General features: G+C 38.9%; 1 pseudogene; it reads right to left on the bottom strand.

Moving 5' to 3' along the window:
• Positions 1-8193: 8193 nt before the first annotated feature.
• On the bottom strand, positions 8194-9345 carry LOC100355106 (protein phosphatase 1B pseudogene; annotated as a pseudogene).
• Between the last annotated feature and the right edge of the window lie 1342 nt (positions 9346-10687).

Genomic DNA, 10687 nt, shown 5'->3' on the forward strand with positions numbered 1-10687 from the left:
ACACACACATGTACAATCATTTCATGCATTACAACAAGGATACTGGGCAGGAGTTTGGCCTAGCAATTAAGAAATATGTGAGTTAGGATGCCCGCATCCTACATCTGAGCGCCTGGCTGCTATGCCCAGCTCTGACTCCTGATTCCAGCCTCCTGCTAGTGTGGATCCTGAGAAGCAGTGGTTATGGCTCAAAGTTGGATTCCTGACTACATGAGACCTGGATTAAGTTCTGTATCCTGGCACCTGCCTTGGGCATTGTGGATATTTGAGGAATTTTCTCTCTCTTTCCCTGTCTTTTCCATACCTATCTTTCTTCCTTTCATATAAACAAAAAATTAAAACAAAACAATGAGGATACCTTCTGAGAGTTGATTGATTAAACAATTTCATCGTTGTGTGAACATCATCATAGAGCATATCTACACAAAACTCAATAATACAGCTTACTAACAGACCTAGTCTATTTGGTATAAGGTATTTCTCTTGGGCTACAAGCCAGCACAGCATGTTACTGTACTGAATGTTGTAGGCAACTGTAACACAGTAAGTATGTAGGTATCTAAACACATATGAACATAAGAAAGCTATAATAAAAATACTTGGCAATGGGAATTGTTCAGCCCCATTATATAAGATCACTGTCATATATGTGGTGTGTAGTTGACCAAAATGTGTGACACACAGTATACACACATACACAAACATACAAACATACACACATTTCTTGTCTATTGTTTTTTCACCCTCCTGCTATTTTGCCAATTCCCAAAACAGTGCCTGGCTCATAGCAAGTTCTTATTGAATATTTGTGAGACAAATGCCTGATGCAGACATGGGTTTGAATCCAGGCTAGGCTATTTATTGATTGTGCTGTCTTGGGCAAATCACTTAATCCCCTAACCTGACTTTGGTTTTCCATAAGCTGATTATACCTATCTCAGTAGATTACAGTAAGGATATAGACATATAATTCCCCCACTACAGTGCCCGGTACATAGTAAATTCCCAGGAAAGGATGGCTATAAGTTTTGGCTTGGTTTAGGATTTTAAATAGTATACCCTTCCTTATCTGTACTTCTGAAATGTTTTCCAGCCCAACTCCTGTTCTGTGACTGTGTCTTGAGCCGGGTGGCAGATCTGTTCGCTAGCATGTTAGAAATGCTGGTTTTCTTGAAATGCTCAAAGGACCAATAAACACCTCACTGCCCTTTTTTCCCTTTTAAATAGCATACCATAATTTTTCCTGGAGTGGGGAGGGGGGGATATTTTGACCTTTGTTCTTATTGCTTTAGTTTATGGAAATAAGGCCTGAGTGAGTGTGTGTGTGTGTGTGTGTATGTCTTGTAAACTCAGGTCTAATCGGGCCCTAGGGGAGCTGGATCTATAATATTCTTTGTCTTTCTGAGGACAAAGCCCTTCCCAGGTAAATGCCTGTGGAACTTGTATTTATTTTGCTCTTACTTGGTTGTGCTACAGAATGGTAACAGTTGGGAAATATAAAAGAAAGAAATCTAACAATGAAAGGAACTAGATCAATCTTAGCCACTATGCTTTTCCTGGAGAGACAGATAGTGCATGAAATTGTGGTTGTGGAGCCCTAGTTTGTTTATGTAAACCACATTTGTCTTTTTTTTAAAAAAAAAAAAAAGACTCATGAAGAAAATCTAAGAGATGAGTAAAGTAAAATTTATAACCCGAAATATATCAGGATGTGCCAGAGGAGATTAATGGTTATCTTGAAAAATATTTTATGTCAAGCAGTGTTGCATAGTTTTTGTTTGTTTATTTGAGATTGAATATCTTGGGACACTGGGATATTAGTCACATGAGTTACTACTCTCTTTTACCATAAAAGATAAAAAGAAAATGTTTGGAGGTGCAGTTCTGGGAGAAACACAAGCAAAGAGGAGAGGACTGGCTATAGAAAACAGTTCTTTATAAATAATTGATCTACAAAACTTCTTAAAACCGGAGAAATACTATACATGGGGATTCATGTTTTATTAAAAAATCAGTAGGAATGATATCTGCTAGAAATATTTCTGCATGAATATATACCTTTTAGTGGCAAAATTTTACTCATTTTACTTTTATCATTTCTCAGATAACTTACAATTTTAAAAAGACTTATTTATTTGGTTATTTATTTGAAAGACAGAGAGAGAGAGAGAGCGAGCGAGACAGATCTTCCATCAGTTGTTTTATTCCCCAAGAGGCTGCTACGACCACAGCCTTTGACCAGGCTGAAGCCAGGAGCAGGGAACTCCGTCCTGGTCTCCCACATAAGTGGCTGGGGCTCAACTACTTGGACTATCTTCGGCTGCCTTTTCAAGTGTATTAGCAGGAAGCTTGATCAGAAGCTGGGCTGCTGGGACTCGAACATTGGTGTCACAAGCAGCAGTTTAACTTGCAGTGCCATAACACGGGCCCCAGTTTGATTGTTTAATTTTAACACTATTTTTCTTTGCTTCATATCTCTCAAAAGGTAGGATAGGCTTACTTTTTACTTATGAAATAATATCTGGGTATAGTACTGTATTGAATTTCTTTTTATATATTTTTATTTTATATTAACCAACTAATATTTGTACTTGTGTGGCACTATATTGTAATTAAACACAAGTATGTAATGTGTAATGATCAAATCAGGTAATTAAGCATTTCCATCTCTTAAAATAATATAATTTCTTGCTTTGAAATTCATAATTAATTGTTATAGACTATTTAACATCCTTGATTGAAATTTAAGGACACGTTAAACACTTACCAAATGTACTAGGTGTAATTTTAATATAAGGCCAGCTTGGATGTTGATTAACTGTGTGAATTAGCCACTTATTTTCTCAGAAACCAATGTCTTTTAACACTATTTAAGTCTAATTTTATTAAAAAAAAACCTGATGTTTACTACATCTAGTATTTTGGAGTTTTGACAACATTGAAGATGGTTTGGCATAATCCCCACTTCCATTGTCTTGGATATGGCCTTTCATATTCTTTTCTGGATAATTTAAGTAGCCTTGCATTTGTATACTTTAAGTAGACCTCTTTCTAAATGTCTCCCAGTATGCCTTGTGCTCTGTTGCCAGAGTGATCTTCTCAAAACACAAGCTCAATCAAGTAGCATTCAGTTGAAAATTTTGCACTGACTCCTCATAAACCTGCAACAGCCAGAAAGAGGCTACGCTGAAGCCAGGAGGCAGGAACTCAGTTCAAATCTCTCGTGTGGGTGGCAGGGACTCAAGTACTTGAGTCATCTCTTGCTGCCTCTGAGGGTGTTTGGAATTGGGAGTGGAGCCAGGGCTCAAATCTAGATGCAGATGCCTTAAGCAGCATCTTAAGTGCTGAGCCAAACACCACTTCAGTGAAGTTTTGCTAAGGGTCATAGTTAGATATACTGATTGTTCTCAAAGCCAGAGAGGAGGTGACAAAAGCCCTATCTTGGGCCGGCGCCGCGGCTCACTAGGCTAATCCTCTACCTAGCAGCGCCGGCACACCAGGTTCTAGTCTCTGTCGGGGCGCCGGATTCTTTCCCGGTTGTCCCTCTTCCAGGCCAGCTCTCTGTTGTGGCCAGGGAGTGCAGTGGAGGATGGCCCAAGTGCTTGGGCCCTGCACCCCATGGGAGATCAGGATAAGTACCTGGCTCCTGCCATCGGATCAGCGCGGTGCGCCGGCCGCAGCGCGCCAGCCACGGTGGCCATTGGAGGGTGAACCAATGGCAAAAGGAAGACCTTTCTCTCTGTCTCTCTCTTTCACTGTCCACTCTGCCTGTCAAAAAATTAAAAAAAAAAAAAAAAGCCCTATCTTCTTCTTCTTTTTTTTTCCCCTCTGTTCTCTCCATACAGAACAACTGGATTTTCACTAGTTATGGATTGAGTAACTACCCAAGTAGTTACCCAAGTAGTTTACCCAAGTAAGCTACCCAAGCTTGTGCAGACATTTGAACCTCCAAGTCTTAGGTTCACAGTTGATGGATTAACGGTGGAGACTTGATTTAATTATGATATCTGGGAGCTGGGGCCAGTGAGAGGTCTTTAGGTCATTAGAGGTTTACCAGTAGAAGATATTTCTTCTATTAGCTTGGTTATTTAAGCTGAGCTTGGCCTAACTTTTCTCTGTGTGTCCTGGCTCACCCTGTGATTGTTCCTTCTGTACCTGTTTTGCCATTGTCAGCTCCACCAGACACTAGGCTAATGTGGCCCCCTGTTCCTGAACTGGAACCTCCAGATTATAAGCCAGAATAAATTTATTCCTTCCCAAGAAGCACCTCTTAGGTATTTGAGTTAAAGTAATGAAAAGTGAAATGATGGACCACTCAACACAGCACATTCTTTCAGGATCTGGTAGGCCCTGACGTAGAGTTCCCAATCCACTTCTCTTTCAGTTATGCCTTGCTTTTTATGGTTGGGCTTATATATCACTAAAGATTTTCTTTATGGAAATGTTTGTTTCAACAGGAAACCAACAACCCAAAGGGATTCTATTTTCAAATAGTCTTTCCACATAAATAATGTGCTTGGAGATTTGCATCTAATCAATTGATTTCAGAAGAATACTTAGCTGCTGGCCGCTCATTCTCAGGGGCTTTGGTGATGTGACCCTTTCGTTCTTTGGTCATTTTCATTCATCAGACAAGGACTAAGTACCTATTATATGTCAGATGCAGTTTAGGTGCTGGGGATACAATAGAGAAAAAGACACCAAAATCCCTGCCCTCACAAGGAATGAATGCTATTGGGAGAAACAGATAATAAATAAGACAGATAAGTAAAAATACCATATGTTAGGAAGAAAAGCAGTTTCATACAATTACTCAGTTTTTTCCCTGGAGAAAGAAGACATAACCTAAGGGAGGGCATGGCACGTTATAAGCATCCCCAATTTTTTGCATTTATCATAACGTGTTTTCTTACAGATATCCTTGGAGAAGAGCAATTTTTTCCAATTTGCACAAAGGTACTGTAGGAGTTAATGGTGGATCTATCGGAGTAAAAGGTCTGCTTGGAATCTATTGCAGGCAGGGAAGTAGTGAAAAGTCTGTGTTTAAATTCTATATTCATTTTGAATTTGTATTCATTTTGAAAATTTATATTCTTTTTGAAAATGGAGCTGAAAGGATTTGTTACTGACTGCATGTGGGACGTGAGCAAAATGTAGAGTTAAGATTGCTATCAAAGAGCCAGCATTGTGGCATAGTGACAACAGCATCCCATGTGGGCACCAGTTCAAATCCCAGCTCCTCCACTTCCAATCCAGCTCTGTGCTGATGAGCCTGGGAAAGCAGCAGAGGATGGCCCAAGGGCTCCTGCTACCCAGTGGGAGACCCAGAGGAGGTCCCTGGCTCTTGGCTGCAGCCTGGCCCAGCCCCAGGAATCATGGCCATTTGGAGAATGAATGAGCAGATGGAAGACTTTTTTTCTTTGTCTCTCCCCCCACCTCTCTGTAACTCTGTATTTCAAATAAATAAAATCAATCTTTAGAAAACAGATTGCTATCAAAGATTTCAGCCTAAAAAACTGGAAAAATTAAGTCATCCTTAACTGAGATAGAGAAGACATCAGGAGGAGCTGATCTGGGGGCAAAGATTAGCAGCTGTGCTTTGGACACATGAAGGCTGAAATGCCTAGGAGACAGCCGTGTGGAGATATCACATCAGCAGCTGGATAAAAGCAGCCACAGTAAAGATACAAATTATACATATTATTCTATGAGAGCTACTGTTCGTTATAATGAGTGACAATGTTGGCAAATATGTGATTTCAATCCAACAATTGTAACAACTCCCTCTCCATTATGTACCTTTCTACCTGGTAACGGGAGCTGAATAAACACATTTGTTTTAGCTTGCAATTCTGCCCCAGAAAAGTTTGAAAAACACTTTGAACACATCATTACTGAATGTATATGTTCTTAAAAAATTATAAAATTAAGGACTGAGCTGTGTCTTTACAAATTTAGCTTTAAAGAGAAGAGTAAATATATTCCTGTCTAGCCATTGAATTTTCATGTTGGGAATTTGCATATGGCCACATGTAACTTATTGGTATTATTTTGTATTGCAAGAATAAGATTTACTATGGACAGTATATACTATTATCAATTGTCATATAAACCCCTGCAGTACTAACTTTAGGGTCTTTTAAAATTGGCAAAACAAAAGTATGTAAAATAAAATAAACAAAAGAAATTATTGCTCATTCTGTCAGTGTAACAATCTATTTGAAATGCATTTTAGGAACCAGCCATACATATGCAGTGTGCCAACTCCCTATTATCCTCAAGTAGATTATTTGCAGATTTTCTGCAGTTTCATGACCTGTGTCCTCTAAGGGAAAAGGGAATTGCAAGTTGAATATCTGTGCGTATCAAAGTGCTTCCTAAAGGGCATTCTCATTGATTTCAGGGCTTTGGTCGTTTGTAATGTTTCACCTCCTTAGCCTGCTACCTTGCATAATCAAGGGCAGTGAGGAAAGGAGCTTGCTGCAGGCAACTTGATGGGTTCCAGAAAAACTAACTCTGTGGAGGTCATGCTTTCTTCAGAATACGAAATCCCAAGTAGATTTTTGGGTAGCAAAAAATGTTCTGTTGATTTCCATTTTTATGAATCCATGTTTTTCATATATTGATTGCCATTGTTAGTCTTTTATATTAAATGGCAGTTTACCTATACCTTAAATTATAGTGTTGTGCTTGAGTAGCCTCTTTGTAAGTTTACATTAAAAAATTAGCTCTATTGAGATATAATTCACATATCATGCAATTTACCCATTAATATTTTCTTATTTTCACAGAGTTATGCATAACCACCACCACAATATAATTTTAGAACATTTTCATCCCTACTAAAAGAAACCCAATAACTACCAGTGGTCAAGCTCCATCTCTCCTCACCACATCAGCTCCAGGCCACCACTAATCTACTCTGATTCTGTGAATATGCCCATTCTGTATACTTCACATGGGTGGAATCATACAACATACGATCTTTTGTCAGTGGCTTTTTTCACATAGCATAAAGTTTTCAAGGTTCATCCACATTGTAGCATTTATCAGTGTCTACTTCATTTTGTTATATTGATGCATAATAGTATTCCATTGCACTAATATGCCATATTTATTTCATCCGCGCTTCAGCTGATGGCCAATTGGGTTGCTTTCATTTGTTTATTATAAATCTCTAAACATTTGTGTATATGTTTTATATGGGTATGTGATTTCACTTCTTCTGAGAATATATATATATATATAGGAGTAGAATTCCTGGGTCATGAGGTAACTAACTATTTGAGGAACTGCCAGATGTTTTCCAGTGTGTAAGTTGACTTTTATTATTTTTTCTATAAAATTATTCCAAATTACACAAAACTTCTATCTTAAAAGCTGAAAAACTATGGAAACTCACATGTAAAATAAAAATCGCAATTTACAATATAAAGGCAACTCTCATTTAAAAAAATTGCAGCAGTGAGATGTCAAAGCAAATTATCAATAGCCATAAATTAATCCATTTGGTTTCAAAAGATTTCTTGTGAGAGTTGAGGATGTTATAGATAACATGCATAAAATTTGTAAGGGATTATATTATTGCCAAATACACTTTATATTGAAGCAAGGTAATATTACAATTTGGACATTATTGGAGAACCTACTATGGTAATACAGGTAAATTTGGGGAAAAATTAAATAATAATTAATAATAAATACATATTCTATAGTAAATTGCTCAGATGCAATTCCAAGCCACAGAGCTGCAAAAGGCTTCCAACTTGATGAATGGAAAAAAGGAACAGGTCATATAATTCTTTGCTCTTACAGGCTTAAGTGTTTGTGTGTTTTGATAAAAAAAATATATCTTAGAGTATAGCTAACTGTATTCCTATGCACCTCAGGCACATTTATTGATTTGTGTTAAAATAACTCCATTGGTTTTTAGGGCCAGAAGTTCATCACAGATGTAACCAGTTTGCCTGAGGTTGGCAAAATATACTGTAGTATAGGCAATACTACAAATGGCAATTATCAGAAAACATAAATATGAACAAATGATGGGAAATGCTAATGATTTTCTGCTCATGTATCACAAAACATTGGGAATCCACAAGAGTGGTTTTCCCTTGTATTGAATAAAATTGTAATTATAAGTTTTTTGCCTCCAATTTCTGGAACGAAAAGCATTTTAAAATATTTCTAAGGCTACCATGGGTCTTCTAGATATCCAGCACCCCCATTGCTTTCTCTGTGTGGATTCAGTCTACTGTAAACAGGTTCAATCACATTGTGCTTGCCAGCGAGACTTCCCCCAGCAGACAAATTTGGGATATTTTTTGCAGGCAAGATGCTGTGACATGGGCAAGATCAGGCCTTCCTTCCTCACCAAATTTCTCCGTAATTTCTTCACTCCAGGTGTTTATCCAATTCTGAATCTTTCTTCATTGCTTCATCTGAGACTTTGGGGGCATTTGAAAAGCAAACTAGTACAATACTCATGGTACTAGACTTCCCTCATGTAAACAAGTGTCCACTACTCAATTGGACACGTTTTCCAGGTGGTCAGATACCTCAAGCCTAGACTTCATAGATTCACAGAGCTCCTCATTATTCATAACAATCTAGATCCCATCACAAGCCAAGATGATAAATTCATCTTCTTATGCCCTTAAAATTTCATAAACCTCAAGCTTTGGAGCAACAAGTTGTTCTGTTGGGCCCTTGCCTTCAGCGTACTTTTAATCACAGTCCCCCAGAGCGCCAGACACTGCTAATGAACCATTAACACTTTGTATCATGACGCTGCCTCCTGCATTTTGAATTCGCTCCTTTTCCTTTGGATTGCAGGGTTTGTGATCCTGGGTAGGAAAACAGACATGTCTGTTTCTATAGAGAATGGCACATGAATCACCGCAGTTAAAACAGACATGCTTAGGTGAAACCATAACTCCCATGCAGTAGAACCACTCCTGTCCATCCCATTTCTGAGGTCTGAAAAGTTAGTCACAAAGCCATCAAGTCTCAAAGACAGTTCTGATATCATTCTTGACATTTTCCACTGAAGGCTCAAGAGCAGATCCTGATTCTCCAGCTGCCCTAAAGTCTTCATTGATAGTGATCTGTTCTAACAAATGTGTTGAGCAGTAGTAGTTCACCACTCGGATTCCAACATGACCATCATACACTGCAAAAAATGACCAGTCTTCCAAGCGGTTATAAATACCCACAACAGCTGTGTGCACATCTTCCATCTCCACTCACCATCATTGCATGCTGCTCAGGCCATAATATAAACCATTTCCAGCATCCATGAGCATTATGCTTTTCAGTTTTGGGATTATCCAGAAATGCACCCATGTTTAGTAATGAATGTGCGCCATGCCCGGCACAGCCCGAGCCTTAGTGATTCCCTTTATTATGGGTCCAAACGGTGGCTCAAACTCTCAGTTACTGGCTTTCTGTGCGTGTCCATCACGGAACCAATTTCCAAGTCCTTTACACAGGTGTTTTTTAAATGAACACACAAAAGGCTGGGAGGTATCCAAAAAGTGGCTAGTCTTCAAAAATGGTCAACCCAGAAAGTGTGCGGATCCTTTCCATTCTGCCAGGGCCGTGCCCCCTTATCTCTGACCTCTAAGCCTTGAGTTAAATAACTGCCATAAAGGATCCAACAGGCTGGCCAGTTATAGGTGTGGAGGCCTAGACCCACCCGGAATTGTGGGAGTTGGCTACTGATTGGCTAGTAATAAAGTCCTCCAAAAAAAAAAAAAAAAAAGTCCTCCTAGGCCCTCACTGGAGGAAATAAACGCCTCTCTTAAGTGCAGAGACCGGAAGTGACGTCACAGACGAAGACCGGAAGCAGGCTGGGGAAAGGTGGTGGTTTTGTTTCAGCAGAGGGTGGAGAGTGGGAAACAAGGAAGGCAGGCACGTGGGGATGTATTGCCATAGCTGACTTTTTTTTTTTTTTTTTTTTGACAGGCAGAGTTAGACAGTGAGAGACAGAGAAAGGTCTTCCTTCCGTTGGTTCACCCCCAGCAGCAATCTGAAGCCAGGAGCCGGGTGCTTCCTCCTGGTCTTCCATGCGGGTGCAGGGCCCAAGGACCTGGGCCACCCTCCACTGCATTTCTGGGCCACAGCAGAGAGCTGGACTGGAAGAGGGGCAACCAGGACTAGAACCCAGGGTGCCGGCACAGCGGGAGGATGATTAGCCAAGTGAGCTGTGGCGCCGTCCTGTAAGTTGACTTTTGAAATACTAAATATTCTGCTTCCATTCTCTCTTTTTTATTTATTTATTTATTTATTTTTTTAGTATTTTCCCAAGATTTTTTAATGAAATAGGGTCATTTGGGGGTGTGAGAAACAAGCAATGCACATGATTCAAAAATAGAATGATTCTGAAATTGAAGAAACATCATAAAGTAAACTTAAAACAAATAATATATTTAGTACAAATATGTTCTTTTACAAATTGATGGCAAAAATTACAAAAAGGGTAAAAGAGACTTATACACATATCATGAAATAGAACAACAGAAAAGTACATGAAGCTATGAACAGACAATAGCCTGGCAGAATTCAAATTAACTGAAATCAAATTACAATATTCAAGCTTAACAGTAATAATTAAACAATACAAAAGAAGCTGTAAATGTCAAAACCATCTATAGGAGGATAGTTTATCATAGAATTATACATACTA

Source organism: Oryctolagus cuniculus, chromosome 2 (assembly GCF_051225735.1).
Source record: "Oryctolagus cuniculus isolate XC-2025 breed Fujian yellow rabbit chromosome 2, ASM5122573v1, whole genome shotgun sequence".
NCBI classification, from domain to species: Eukaryota; Metazoa; Chordata; class Mammalia; order Lagomorpha; family Leporidae; genus Oryctolagus; species Oryctolagus cuniculus.